General features: G+C 42.9%; 1 protein-coding gene across 2 annotated transcripts in view; it reads left to right on the top strand.

Moving 5' to 3' along the window:
- The first annotated feature begins 268 nt into the window (after nucleotides 1–268).
- ACAN (aggrecan) overlaps nucleotides 269–15,981 on the top strand; it is a 74,826-nt gene continuing 59,113 nt past the window's right edge. For both annotated transcript variants that reach the window (XM_048867616.2, XM_048867615.2), the window contains exon 1: nucleotides 269–674. The gene's annotated coding sequence lies outside the window, so the exon portion shown is untranslated. The remainder of the gene's footprint in view (nucleotides 675–15,981) is intronic.

Raw genomic sequence — 15,981 nt, 5'->3', positions numbered from 1 at the left:
TCTCTTCTCATTACCTAACCTATTCCTTTCTATCAACTTGTGGTCCCCAGTCTAGCTGGCTCCAAACCGGAGAGCTATGTTTAATCCCCGTCCCCTCCTCCCCATTCAGTTTTCTCCCTTTGCAGTTTTTTTTAAGTCATCTTTTCTTTTCTTTTTCTGCTTTTTTTCCACTTTCCAAGAGGCTGGGCTTCCTTTCTGTCCTAGAGCCCTCCTATTTCCCCCTGCCCATGTGTTATTTCTCCTGGATGCCTGCCTACCTTTACTCTGCAAGTTTGAGGAGGATCCAATACACTTAGTAATCTGCCAGCTATTCCAGGAGGTATCTAAGGAGGCTGACAGGAGGAGTCTGAAGGTCTCTCTTACAGCCAGTGGCAGCTATGGTCTGATGTTGCAAACCGTCTCTCTTTTTTCACACTCCAATATAGTACTCTTCAACTGTGCTGCTGCTCCTGCTGCCACTGTCTGAAAGGAACCTGACATACCACACAGGGAATTTTGATTTCTTCTGGGGGGGACTGTGAAGAAGACCCATCTGGAGGCTGTGAAGAAGACATACAGTAATAGCAAGAAGTGGCAAGCCCTTTCCTTATTAAACACAAAAAAGGAGAAAACCTAACTTCGCGGCCAGGTGTATGGGACTTAGATTCTTGAAACACTGCACTGAACTGTTAAAGGTAACGTATAGCACTTTCATCCATCATCTCTGCTTTAGTATTTTTTAACCTTTCTTTTTCTTTCCTCTGTGCCCTAAGGAAGCAGGGTACCGATATTTGGATTGGTTGTTTCCCTGGTGGGCAGGGGTTGGAGGATGTGAGGGAATTTGCTAACAGAGTGATCCCAAACTTCTCTAATAAGTTCCACGCACGCACACGCACAGCTCCAGCAAGAGGAAAGTTTGCCTAGAACGTAAATATTGTTCAAGGTTGCCAGGAGCACTTTCTGGATATTAAACCTACAGCCAGAAGCGGCAACTAGGTATTGAGTTTGTTGGTTCCCTTAGCAAAAAAAAAAAAGAAAGCTTAGTGTCTGGTTTTAAAGAAAGCCGTGCCAAGATCAACAGGTGGGAGTGGAGGAGGGAAGGTTAGTTTCCCCCCCCCCCCCCCAAGCGACCCCCTAAACCCTGAATGTCTCTTTAAGACTGATTTCAGCTGGCAGCTGAGCACCGAGGACAGTTCTCACACTGATGATGAGCACTGTGGGAAGGAGCCGCTGCTTTTTCTTTTCTTTAGAAATGTCCTAACCTGGGTTTATTATTATTATTTATTATTATTGTTTATTATGATGTTCCATAGAGGGCAAAGGGAATAACTTAGCTAAAGGACTGTTGATCCCTGCATAGGGGATGGCTGGTACATCAATTCATCCCAGCAATGGGAATAAAAAGGGATTGGGCCCTGGAGGTGTGCACACTGCTCGTGTAAGAGTCATGGCAGCTGGAACTGAGCAACCTGTAGTGAAAGAGGCAGCAGAGATGCTAAGAGCCTCTCTAAGGACCTGCCTCTCTTTCTGAATGAATGCACAGACAGAGTTTATTCTGAGCAATAGTCTGCAGGGAGTGCAGGCTTCATGTATTCATTTCTCCCAAACATTATCAGCATTTTCTCCTTAAATCAGTTAATTGCTTTTAAAAGTTTTCATTTAAATCTGATGCCAAATAAAAATCTTCCCACCGAATGCTGCGGAAAGCCTGCCCCGGTTTAACTCTTTCCTTCTGAGCTTTCTGGCCAAGCACTAAAACCTTTAGTTTGTAAACTTTAATGTTCATCAAATGCCATTGGTTTTAGTCTGCAAAAATGAAAAAGAATTCCCAAAGGGCAATAGCAAGGGGGGTTGCTGAGCCTTCCTCGCTGCTTTTGTTTTTTTTATTTGTTTGGGGTTTTTTCAAACGACTGATCAATAAAACCCAGGTAAGGAAGGGTCTTTGGCTCTGAGGGAGGAAACAATCAGTAGATTTTTCAGACTCTTCTCCCACCCAGTGGCATCACATAAATTTGGAAGTTGAGCTACTGGCCTAATTCCAGTAAGAGTTGCTGATTTACAACTTTAACATCTGGGGAAGCAAACTTTGATCTGTAGAAAGCTTGGGTATCTCTAAACTAATCCTCTTTCCTTGGCATTGCTGGTTGCTCTGGATGAGTTATGCCACACATAATCTGATTTTTTTTATATTAAATTCCCATGCTTGCTATAAGTAGATATCTCGACTGATTCTGTCTGTAGAGTGACAGATCAAAGTGGTTATTTCCCCCCTCACTGAGACATTTCAAGTTGGTGTCAGAGTGCCGGCGGGGGAGGGAGACATACTGTAGAAGCAAAGGTGTTGCTTGCTCACATGCTTCTCAGGTTAGGGTTGGAGGCTGGATTCAGGCAGCTGGAGCAGTCTGAAGATTTGCATACACCGGCTGTCTGTTCTCAGTAACATGCACGGCCTTTGCGGGGGTTGGGGGGGGGTCCATCTGTTCCACTGGAACTACTATTTAATGTTCCCTGTAATCAACTCCACCTACAGCAGCAGTTACTTGACAGCGGCACAAAGTCTTGGACAATCAGTGGGGAAAGAAACCCGAGAAGTCAGGAAAGTGAGGGAGTGGGGAAAGGGAACATGAGAGAGAGAGACTAACTTGAAAGAGCATTAAATAACATTTAGCAGGCACCTGTGCTTTACATCTTCAGAACAAATAGGAATTCACCACTACTACACTCTTATGTAATTAGAATGGGAAGGTAAAGTGTCGGGGCAGGTGGGGGGGGCGGGGGAGAATGGCTAATACCCAATAAAACAATGTAAGAAAAGATTAATACATATATAAGTGATGGGGGAACCCAAGTTATTCATGGCTTGTTCAGTGATCTGATATCTAACCAGGGATTCATACAGTAGCCTGAAATCTGGGGGAAACAAATGTGTTATAGTATTTCCCTTCTGTGGTGCAGATCCTCAGCCAGTGTATATTGGCTTCAATTGACTTCTTTGGAGCTACTCCGATTGACACCGGCGGAGGATCTAAGCATGTCTGCATTCAGCTGGGTGCTACAGTGGCGGTGGCCAGCTGTTCAATTGCACCGTCCCATTTTAAAAATCGACAGGATCCTTCTAAACATAACAAGGCCTCTTTCCCCCTTTCCCCCTCCTGCCCCATCTGCCCCCTTCCCTTTGCAGGGTTCGAGCAGCGTGTTCTGCTCCCACAAGATGATGCCAGTCTTGCCTGGTCTCCCTCCATCCACTCCAATTTCCATGCGCTGAACAAACCGGTCTGTGTGTGCAGTTCACAGCCAGCTTCCTAGCAGCAGCAACAACAAAAGCCGTGTTCATGGCAGGGTCTGGACCACATACAGTGCCAGAGCTCAGCTACTGCAGAGCCGCTCAGAACATTCAGGGCCATTTACAGGGTGAAAGGGAGAGAGAGAAGGAAAAGAGAGGGAGCCGTTATATAAAAAAATACTTGAGCCCAGTGCAACAACGGAAACCTTACAGTTTACTTTTAAAAACTCAGAGCCTCCTTGTGAAAGAGCAGAACAGCTCAGCCTGTGTGTGGAGCTGATCTGCGGGCTCCGGCTGCATGTACAAGGGGAGAGTGTGTGTGTGAGTAGCTCCCTCTCCCTTGCTTTCAATGGACTTACAGTATACACCTAAAGAAGCTTTTTGTTGGGCTCATGAATGGATGTGGTGGGGGGGAGGCATTTGTAACGGTCACCATCCAGCTTTTTAGATTCTCTTCACGTTGAGGCTTTGCCTGGGTTTTTTCTTTGTTTGTTTGTTTTTAAATAAAAATTTCCACTTCTTCCCTGTAAGATGCTGCATCTCCTTCGGGATCAGCTTGCCCTTTGCACACATTGCTGAAAGCTGGTCCAGACTAGAGAGGGCACAGGGTGTGTATGTGTGTGTGGGAGAATAGTGGGACACTTGGCTTCAATCCCAAATGATGCCCAAAAGTCTCCATGGGCCTTGGCTTGGAAACCCCCAGGCTGTTGACTGGCAGGCAGGCAGGCGGCTTCTCTCCAGCTGCTAGAGTTTCCTCCTCCACTTTACAAACCCATCCCTGCTTGAACTTTGTTGGCTTTAATGGACTTACATTAGAGATGGAGTTAGCCCATTACCTGATTAATCTTCATGAGTCTCCATGAGGCAGGTGGATATGTTATTGTCCCCATTTAGCAGATGGGTAAATCTGAGGTAGAATGAGGTGAAGTAACTCGCCTAAAACAGGAGAGGAGGGTCAGAGTCAGGGCATAGAACAGAACTTCGGTGTTGCTGGCTCTCAGACCCATGCCTGCTGTCCTCAGCTGAAGGCACTTGTTAGTGGAGTTTGCATGTTTTCCATGGTGCTGCATTTCACTGTGTCTCACTAGAGAGACCCTTGGGAAGGGAGAATCTAGTGTGTGTTTGGGAATCAATTGGTGATGACTAAGCGAAGGGGACAGAGCAATGTCACTTTGAGAGGAAGAGGTGACAGTGGAGAGGAATGGGAGGCTGTGGCATGTGCTTTAGGTTTGGACTTTCTGATTTGCAATCATTAGTTTCATCAGCCAAGGCATCACTGCATGGAAGTTCACTAAGGCTGGCATTCTGGACTCTGATGTAAGCTAGAGAAAAGCTAGGTGTCTTGCAGTAAGAGGAACCTTAGGGGAGGAGCAAAATTCTGAGATAAACTATGTGTGGGCTCCTCCCTTTCTCCCCTCCCTGCCCCCAGATTAGCAAAGCTGGTCATGTAACCAGTGTGAAAAAATATAATCAACACTGCTAACCCTGAAGCTAGTTAGCAGGAAGGCTTACACCATGTGGAGGTGTGGTTATTATTATAAGGGATTTTGGTGAGGAGGTGTCTTGAGAAAGGGAGGTCTGTGCTATAGGGCCTGGGAGGTGTGTTTGTTATTATTATAGATCAGGGCCCCATTGCGCTAGGTGCTGTACAAATAGAACAAAAAGATGGTCCCGGTTATCATAGTGTTACCAGGCAATGATACTGGAGTGAAGGTTGTTCGAAAGGACTTTGGTGTGATATGTGTCTGGGAGAAATGAGGCGATACAGACCTTTCTCCTATAGCCCCATGTGCTTATACAGAAAGCCCAGTGACAGGGCACTTTGTGTTAGCAGAGGCAGTATCAGGGGGACAAATGAAGGAGCATTTATGAAGTGAAGGCCGACATAGAAAACCTTCTTGTCTTTTAGGTAGAAAATATGTGTGACAGGAAACTATTTGGTGGGGCAGGGAGTGGCTATAGTTAGGCTGGAGAGGGTTGAAACTGTCTGTTGAATCATGGCCAATAAGCTAGCTTACATTAGGAAAAAATATGGAACGTAAAACCGTCATGCTCCAAGGCATAAGGCAACCACTAACTGCCTAGTGTTGGAAGAAACTTCCTCCTCAGCAGTTTATTCCATATTTTTCCATGATGGGAGCTTTACACTCCAAAGCTTTTCATGCTGACCACTGTCAGAGACAGGATATTAGCTTAGACGGACCATTTGTTTGGTCTGAGGTGGCAATTCCTGTGTGCCTATGGCTTCTGGAATGACATGGGTTAGCATCAGTCAGAGGTCTCGGAGACTTTGTCTTCAATAATGTAGGCAAAAACAGAAGGAAGGGAGGATTTATCTGACACAGCCCAATGAGTAACAGCCTTAAATTAATGAAGAGGGACTTTAGATTAGATAAGAAGTTTAATTTGATAACGGAACAGCTTCCAAGAGAAGGCACTTGAGGACAACCAAGGGAAACATCCAATGTGAGATTAGACAGCAAACTGAAAAGGGCAAGAGTCAGAAGATACCTGGTGGGAACAAGCACTTCATGAAACAGGTGGAACTGAACAGTGAGTCCCCTCCATCTGGAGTCCTTATTCTTCATCAGCATCTGCTCCTGGAGCCTCTGTTCAGAAGGTGGAGTAATCTGTAACTCTTTCCTACATGGAACTTGCATTTATTTACTCAATAAATACCCTGTAACAGCATAAGAAATACTGACCCCTGCCGGTCATTACACATGGTGGTCCTTTGATTTCAATGGATTGCTCTAGATTTACAGCACTATAGCAAAGCGGCAGTAGGTCCAAAATTAATAACCATTGCATGATCTGCAACATACTTTCAAGATCAGCAATAACCAAGTAGTTCTGTTATTAGAAATTATAGGATAGTTCCCATGTAAATGATAACCTGCCATTGTCATTTAGCTTGTAAATAATACCTAGGTCTGTATAGTATTTGGTGTGTCAATAATACCCTGCTGCTCTATAGGATTTAGCCTGTAGCTAATACTTGATGCTCTACAGTAGTGATTACCCTTCCATTCTATCCTAACTGGCTTGGAAATAATATCCTTTCCCTCTATTGGAAATTACACCCTGCTGCTGCTGCATAGAATCTGGCCTGTAAATAATACCCTTCCCTAGTATAGTATTTGGTTTTTAAATATTACCCTGCCCCTGTATAGAACTTGGCATGTAAATGCCACCCTGTCCCTGTATAATACTTGGTGAGTAAATAATACAGTACCATTGCTGTATAGTAAATACCATTCCACTCTATACTGCTTGCCCTATACATAATACCCTGCTGCTTTATGTAGCATTTATTGTATAAATAATACCCTGCTGCTTTATAGTAATTGATATGTACACAGTAACCCGTGGTTGTGTAATGCTTGGTCTGCAATTAAGACTAGTACCTGCCATCAGATAGTTTGTGGGCTACAAATAATCATAGAATAGTAGGACTGGAAGGGACTTCAAGAGATCATCTAGTCCAGTCCCCTGCGCTCATGGCAGGACTAAGTATTATCTTGACCATTCTTACCTCAAGGCAGTATAGTATTTGAAGTGCAAATACTTAGGCCTGGTCTACGCTGGTAGGGGAGGGGGTATCGATCTAAGATACACAAGATCAGCTATGTGAATAACGTAGCTGAAGTCGACATATTTAGATCTCTCACTGCGGTGTCTCCACTGCGGTGAGTTGACTGCTGACGCTCCCCCATCGACTCCGCCTGCGCCTCTCACCGAGGTGGAGTACCAGAGTTGACGGGAGAGCGCTCGGGGGTTGATTTATTGCGTCTAGACTAGACGCAATAAATTGACCCCCGCTGGATCGATTGCTGCCCACCGATGCGGCGGGTAGTATAGATATACCCTTAGTAAAGGGCTCCTACCCAAGCACTGAGAACGTAGGCCACTGAGTATTATTTGCACCCTATATCTATTCTAAATGCATCCTGGAGGGTCATCACATCAGAACCTATGGTCATAGCATCATAGAAATGCCTACAGTATATATAAATGACCAGTTGAGGAGGATATCATCTGGGCTTGAGCTCAACAGCCAAGTCAGTGCAGCAGCCTGGCTCTGCTTTCAGCTGAAAGGGTCATTGCTGTCCCTGGTGACATGGGTGAGCCAGAGTAGTAGGGAGGCAGACAAGTTATAACAACGCTGCCAGGTCCCCAAAGGTTTTCTATCAGGCTTTTCATTTCCCTTTCTGTATGTTTGCAGATATGATGTGATTGTGTGGGATATTGCAGGGAGAAGATGAGTTCACGGGATATTTCTCCACCTTGGACCTTTTCCAGCTGGTCCTTTTCCATCCTATGTTGTGTCTTGCTGCTTTTGGAATCAGATTGCCACTGATGGCAAAAGAGCGTTGGGCCTGATCAGTACTTGGATGGGAGACACCTCTGCTCTCCCTCCCTCGGGAACCCCAGAGTGCTACAGTGAGTGGTTCAGTAAGGGACACTCTTCCCTCTGAACCAGCACTAAACACAATGCCTCAGCACAATACTCATGGGGCTGAACTGCTGGACCTTCCATCCCTCAGATGAGACATAAAACAGGGGTCTTGGCCATTCAAGGTCCTTAAAGACCCCTTGCTACCTTACCAAAGAGTCGGGACATTAGCGGTACTCTCAGCAAATTCCAGCTTGGGTAATTACATTTTGTCTTCCTAAAGTGATTCTTTACATTTCAGCTGAACATAGTCTTCTTCATCTTATCATGAATGGATGGGTTGTGTGGCTGTTCAACAACAGCAGTGTTCCACCCCAGAGATAGCTGCATTTCACTGGGAGGGTGAAGTGATCCCTGTAATGTTTAGAAAGCTCTTGGGCATCTGGTTTGCTACAGGAGAGAAGGCATTCCACTTTAACTAGCACTCAGCTCAGTGTCAGTCTCCTCAGGCTTCTGGAAATATCTAGTTCACACTGGGTATGCTCAGAAGCTCATCAAAGATATGCTCCCCATCTCATTTGCAGTTATTCCCATACTAGTAATTTGATACCCACCCTTCCTTTCCCCACACCCTTTAAAATTCTTTTAATTCATCAGTCTGAGACTCTAAGGCAATACCTACAACTTTGAAATAACATAGCGGAGAAAGACTTGGTGGATTTGAAATACTTATTGGAATCAGTGATTGTTTATTTCTGTCCCATATGTGTCCGGATGGTTTTTTCAGGACACTGCCACTAAAATGACTCACTCCAGGTGGATTATGTTGTGACATCAACCCAGCGCTATTTGCACTTGTGATGGCAATGCCTGCAGTGATTCTGCACTGGGTGACCTTGGGGATGCAGCTGCCTGTTATGGTTCTGCTGGCTTTGGTACAGTTTCTTATTCCCTTACCTATTCCTAGCACAATCACATCTGCACCTGTAATTTTTTTAATTTGTTGTTAACATCATCAGATATCTGGGATAGCCTGATGGTTCCCTCTGTCTGTTTCCGCAGCATATGATTGTGGCTCTGGTCTGGTTTAATGCTTCCAGCTCTTATCTATCTGTTCTCCGGTAGAGTGGCTGCTCAGCTGTCAGGCTGAACAGTGGTTGTGTATACTTGTAACGATGCTGGTTCTGGCGGGACGCAACTGAGAGTGACAATTCAGGACAAATTGCTTAGAGCAGGGCAGTTACAGCCCACGGCTGGGGTTTTTCCACCTCTAAGAGAAACCAAACCCCAGACAGAGAGGACTTTGGTTTTACCCCACAGGCTAACCACAAGTCACACAAGGAATTCCCTTAGACACCCCAACTTCCAGTATCACCACCTGTGCCTCGCGTTATGGGGACAAATGGTTATGAAAACCAATGCCCTAGTAAAAGAAAAAAGGTTCTTTCGATCCCAAAGGACCAAGCCCCAGACACAGGTCAATATACAAGTTAGATCTTACCTACAAATCACACTGTTGCCAGTCTTTTAGAATCTAAAATCTAAAGGTTTATTCATAAAAGGAAAAAGATATAGATGAGAGCTAGAATTGGTTAAATTGAATCAATTACACACAGTAATGGCAAAGTTCTTAGTTCAGGCTTGTAGCAGTGATGGAATAAACTGCAGGTTCAAATCAAGTCTCTGGAGTACATCCACCGCTGGGATGGGTCATCAGTCCTTTGTGTAGAGTTTCTGTTTGTAGCAAAGTCCCTCCAGAGGTATGAAGCAGGATTGAAGACAAGATGGAGGAGCTGCAGCAGCTTTTTATAAAAAGAAAAGGAGTACTTGTGGCACCTTAGAGACTAACCAATTTATTTGAGCATAAGCTTTCGTGAGCTACAGTCTCTTGCCATGTGGTCTCTGCTTTCTTTGTCCCAAGGACAAGCTGTCCATCACATGGAATGAAAAACCTCAGAGTTCTGTCCATAGGAATGACCTGAGTCACAAGGTGTATCTGCCTTCTCTCAATGGGTCAGTTGTATAGCTGATGGTCCTTAATGGGCCATCAAGCAGCCTAGGCAGTGCTGACACCAACTTGTCTGGGGTGTCACCCAGAAGCATAGCATAAATTTGAAATACATACAATATAGAGCCAATATTTGTAACTTCAACTACAAAAATGATACACATATACAGATAGCATAATCATAACCAGCAAACCATAACCTTGTCTTAGACACCTTATTTGATCACCCTTAATACAAGATTTGGTGCCACTACAGGACCTTGGTTGCAACAATGATCTATACAGTCCCAGTTCATGTCAATAACATTGCAATACTATTATAGTAACAGTTTTGGTTTTTTTGCCTTTCTTTCGGCTGTATCTGTAAGACTGGTATTTGCTTTGGTTGGAGTAATCATATCAGCTATCTGAGCTCTCATCCCAGCACAGAACTCTTTCTCATGTACACCCCTTCTGCCAATGTAAATCAACAGAGGGGTGTAAAGGGGACTTAATGTAACTGAGAATCCGGCCCAATGCCTTTTACCTTTTATTTACATTCTCCAGTACCTTGATGAGAGAGATGTATTTAAATGAGCAGTTATTAAAATTAATCTCACTGGGGCTTGGGTGCTTAACTCCCTTAGTCTCCTTTAAAATCTCAACCATAATAATTTCTCACTTAAATATAGCCTGTTGGTATAGTGGTAACTCCCATTTGCCTCAATCAGGATGTCATTGGATCAGGTGTCATTGTATTGACCACTGTACAAACAAAAGGGGGTCCCTGCCTCAAAGAGTTTCTAATCTTCTTTCCCCAATCCTTCCCCTTTTGTTAAGACATGGTCCACCTCAATTTTGCTTTTTTTTAAGCCATCTAGGTAAAATTGTTAATTTCAGTTTGTTTAAACTGGAGTTGAGTGAATAATTGATTTTTTGTTTTAGGGGCCAACATGAAAAACTGAAAAAATTGTTTCAAGCCAAACAAAATAAGCTTCTGGATGTTTTTTACCCTTTTTTTTCTTTTTTCTTTTTTTTGCTTGTTCTTTTAAATAAAGCTAGCTGAATTTTGAAATGAAATGTCATTTCAAAATGAAAAGTTGAAATGTTTCATTTCGAAAATGTCAAAATGAAACATTTTGACTTTTTTTAACTTTTTGCTTTTTCGTTTTTTTCAGCCAAAATTATTTGCTGAATTTAACCCACAATTGCATTTTTCAGCTGACAAACTGTTTGTCCTAAAAATTTCATCTGGTTCAGTTTAAAACTGGCCTTTTGAGTTTCAATTTGAAATCTAATTTTGAAGTCATTATGGGCATGTGCTTCACTGCATTAATTTCATATTCATCAGTTTCTTTTATGGGTGGCCTTGAACTGGTTACTTCCCTGCTAGTGGAATTTGCAATGTGTAGTTCCTCATCTTATCTATATTCTTTCTGAGAAATCAGGTCTTTGGAGCCTCAATGCCATATTTTGAATTCTAACTGGTGTGAAAGATGAAGAATTTTTTAAACAAAATTTCAAGTACTTTGTGATTGGTTTCTTTTCTTTCTCATATGCAAAACTTAGCAGCATCTTTAGGGTCTACTGATGCTTCTGTAAATATATATTGCCAGAATTGAAGATAACCAAATACAACTGTCATCATTTCCTCTTCAATTTAGGCACAGTTTATTGCTGTCATGTTCTATTCTGGAACCTCCAGGCAAATGCAATTGGTTACTTCTCCGGCATAAACTATGCACTTCTTCTTTTGGCAGATACCTCTACTGACAGTGCAACAGGCTTAGTTAAATACTACTATTTTAAACGTGGTGAATTGGTGATTTGTCATTTTAGTTGCTCAAATGTCTCTTATATCTGACTTCTCAAAGCAAGGTTATGCCAGCAGCTACTTTAAAGGATTGGGGCCAGATTTACAACTGTGTTTAAGCACCTATAGATGCAGATAGGTGCCTAGTGGGATTTTCAAAAGTGTCTGGGTGCCCAACTTCCCTATCTGCCTCTTCAGGTCCCTAAATACCTTTGAAAACCTGGCCACTATTGACCAGACTGGAAATTAATTTTACTAAATGCTTTAACATCCCCATAAATCTCCATGGATCTATTTTATCCTGTAGTGGGTGCATTTTAGCTATTGCTATTGTTATATCTGAATCAGTAATCAATCTCTAATTATGTCATGCAGGGGTGACTTCTGTTAGACCAATTGTTGTGGTTGTTTAACGTTCAGTGTTAAGTATCTTTCACTTGCTCTCAGCAATACTCACATAAGCCTTCCGTTGTCTCCTTTAATATCACTAACCCACATTAAAATCTTGTACATTAGTGGTGAGATTCTGTGCTGTTCCCCTCAGAGTGGGGGAGGGAGAAGAGCTGTGGTGTCTTTAGGCCACCTTGCTCCCTCCTGATCCTGGACTACTCCAGGGGTGGGAGAGGCCTTGGGTATAACTTAAACAGCCCTCAGGGCCTGTCTCAGTGATGGCAGGCTTGCCAAGTTGCAGCTCTGCAATGTTGCGGCCTTACTTCTGACATGGCCCTCCAATCGTCTCACCTAGAGTTGCCACCTCTGAGGTACAAAACTGTGCGCCATCCAGGATGTCCCTGAGCCCATAAAACTGGAGAGCTGCCAGCATGTACTGAGCACCCTTACAGATTTCCCAGGACAGCTACCCCAAAAAAGAGATGATCTTGGGAAAACCTGGACAGGTGGCAATCCTGGCCACACCTCCAATATCTCACCTACAATAGGGCTTGCAAGGGTATCCTTGGAGGCAGTAGTACAGCTGTCTCTGCAGTGCCTGTACCAGGGAACTCCTTTCCCAGCCAGATATGAGGCTTTTAATGCCTCTGTACAGCACTCTGGCCCCAGAGGTACTGGAGCAGGGCTGAAAATCTTACCCTATATCTTTAACACCTCATAATCCCTCAGAGATCTGTGGCGACTCTTTGAAATATCTCAGGGACAGAACTAATACCAAATGGCATTCACTTCAATTTATAATACATTTGTGTTAAAAGTCACTAGCTTAGAGCATGACACATCTAATTTTATTTGCCAGATTGCATGTTCTGTATCTAATACTAAAAATATTTGTGCTTCTGAAAGTTTAGTTGCCACTTCCTTGGTAGTTTTTATTGGATAATGTCCATATTTCATGGCTTTATTTAAATTACATAGAGCAATGCACATCCATGACTTACGTGTCTTTTCTATCATAGCCATAGAATTGAACCAGTTTATAGGTTGTACTATCTTTTCAGTAACTCCTAACTTTTCTATATTATCAATTACAGTTTCTAACTTTATCTGCTAAGACAAATGGGATTTGCCTTTGTGAATGGATCTTTAGAGTTAATGACTTTTCTGTCTTAATATAGGAATCTCCATCCCGACTTTCTTGGTCTCAGAATTCTCTAAGTGGACTCCTTTGAGGGCTCTGTAGCAGTTACAGGAAACAACTTCTAATAAAATCATGTCTAGATCAATTTGTAGTCCTAAAACAGGGGCCAAATACTACTACCATTGAAGTAAATCACAACATTCCTATTTTCAACGGAGATAGGATCAGGCTACCAGGTAATTTCCCTGCCTTTATCCTTTGGAAATGTAAGTGAGTCTGTTTTTTGAAATAAATTGTAATTATTACTTGTCCTCATACTGGCATTTTAAGTTCTGATCTGAAACAAGCTTTACTTCAGATTTCTATACCGCTTCTGTAGCGACAGTATTGTATATTTTCTTTGGAATAACACTGCAGGGTGCCTCAGTATTCCATTTAAAGGATCCATCTCTGCCATTAATGTTTAGGCGTATTTGCCAATTTGAAATAGTTTGCTCTACAGTCACTGTACCTACAAGGGGATCTGTGTTGCTGCCTTGATGTTCTCGCAGAATCTGGATATCTTTGGCTTTAACTGCTCCCCGTACCTTTAGGAAAACAATATTTTCTGTTGCACTTTATGGCGTATTTCACCAAATGCAGAGCTACTTCTTGGCTCGTGTTCTCAACCACATCTCATGCATAGGATTTTTTTTCTTCCCGCTCAGAAAACCCTCTATTACTATTTAATTGCTCATCTGGTTTCCTTCATTCCTAGCTTTCTCTTTTTGAAATGATGCTATAGGGATTCTGCTCATTCCATACCAAGTTCACTCCATGTCTATACTATGGGTATTATACTAGCATACCTATGGCTCTGTAGCTATGCCAGCATAACCCCGTAGTGTAGACACAAGCTGCAATGACAAAAGGGGTTTTTCCTTCACTGTAGGAACACCACCTCCCCCAGTGACAGTAGCTTGGTTGATGGAACCTACAGAAGCGAGTAGGTTGCCATAGCTATGGTGCTCAGGGGTATGAATTTTTCACACCCCTGAGTGCTGTAGCTATAGTGACCTAAATTTTAACTTTAAGCCAGGCCTCAGAACCCAAATCTTCACTTCACTAACTTCATAGGTTCTACAAATATCCATGGCTTGGTACAACAATCTGCTGGGATTCCCAGAGCTCTGAGCCACTAGCCTCAGCAAATGAGAGCTTCGTCACCTCCCTGACGCACCAGCTGTCTGTCTTGCCAGCAAATTCTCCAGGATTCTGCCAGACCTTGCCTCATCGGGTAACAGTCAGTGAACACCAATTCCCAAGTTCCTCAGTGACATCTTACTCTTCAGTGCTCACCACCTCTTACTGTAGCACCCCCAAATCCTTATCAAGTTTGCTGTTCCTTTAAAGAGACAGAACACACCAGCTGATTAACTTAATTGGGGTTGACAAACCCTCCATTTCAATCAAAGGACTGAATTGGTTTATGGAAAAAGTAAAACAAGTTTATTAACAAAAGGACATAGGTTAAATGATACCAAGTATAAGGAATAAGGCTAGAAATGGTTACAAACAAACAAAAGTTAATACACTTCCAAGACTAAAATTCAACTTAACAAACTAGAGTCTTTTGTTCAAAGACATTTTTCTTACCGCAGTCATTCTTCCTGCATGTTTGGCCAATTCTTCGGCCAGGACCCAACACTCAGAACTCAAAGCACTTGGTTTCTTTTGACTCTTCCTGTCCCCTTCCTTTTATAGTCTAGTAAACCTTTGAAATGTATCCTTCAAAAAGTAAGCCCGGACCAAGTTTCTCTCTCATTCTGGGGCATAGATGCTATGCTATCTTCTTTCCCGCTTGATAACTTTGTTTACTTTATATGTAAATGTACCTTCATCATCTGTGCCTGACAACCAGGCTGGTCAGACAAGCAAATACACGTTCCTTTGTCTAGGGCAAACTGGGCTTACGCATTGCTTGCCAACCACATTTTAGGAACATAATTCTAGCACATAGGTATAACTCTTTGTATACACCCTGTACATATACCACACAATGATTTCCAGGACCAGCATGTTACCAGGTTGTATATGATACAGATTATGACAACAGTGTGTTAGGTGTAGTGTGACAGGCCTGACAAGAGTTGCTGACACAGAGTAGTGAACTGCCAATGGGCCTGTGTGTCAGACTTGGGTTAGGGTTAAATTGGTTTCCCATACCAGTCTGCACCTCACACAGTGATTTTCTGTTTCACAAAGGGGCCTAGCTTTTATTAAGGAATCACATGCTCTTCTCAAATTCACGTTTGACCTTTCAACTTGGTTGGTCACAAACTTTTTAAATTGTAAGTTCTTGGCAGCAGGGACCATGTCTTTGTATGTGTTTGTGCAGCACAATGGGCCCCAAGCTACTGCAATACAAACATGAAATAACATCTACTCATTGCATCTACTCATTCATATGGCCCTGAACTGAAAATAAAAACAAATGTCTCTCATAAATAATTGCAAGTCTCTCAGATTTATCCACATCCTTTATTGTGTTTAAAATGAAAACTGAGTTTGAGCTAAAAGGGAATGAAACTAGTTAGGGGTGACTATTAGTTAGTGCATGACTACTAGTATTAGTGGTGCTAGTTAGTGCATGACCACAAGTACTGGTTTGGGTGGTGTTATTTTACTATGCCCAATAGTGTGCTAGGCACCCCACTGTACAGAGAAGAAGACATGGTCCCTGCCCCAAAGAGTTTACAATCTGATTTCAGACAGTGATTAACTGCTACGGGAGGAAGCTCGGGGGTTGCATAATAAGCTTATGTGGTTCCTTAGTGAAGACCTGGGCATGGTATGGCAGATCAGGAGTTTTTTTAATGATATACATAAATAAGCCTGTCTTTGCTGTGACTAACTTCTCCAGGGGGGCTGAGGTAAAAGAGGGTCTTCAGGAAGGATTTGAATGAAGAGGGGGTAATGGCCTTATCATCTCTCTCCCTCTCCTGTCTTCCTT

Source organism: Caretta caretta, chromosome 10, assembly GCF_965140235.1.
Source record: "Caretta caretta isolate rCarCar2 chromosome 10, rCarCar1.hap1, whole genome shotgun sequence".
Lineage (NCBI taxonomy): Eukaryota > Metazoa > Chordata > Testudines > Cheloniidae > Caretta > Caretta caretta.
The sequence above is the reverse complement of the archived record's forward strand: the minus strand, read 5'-3'. Positions and strand labels throughout refer to the sequence as shown.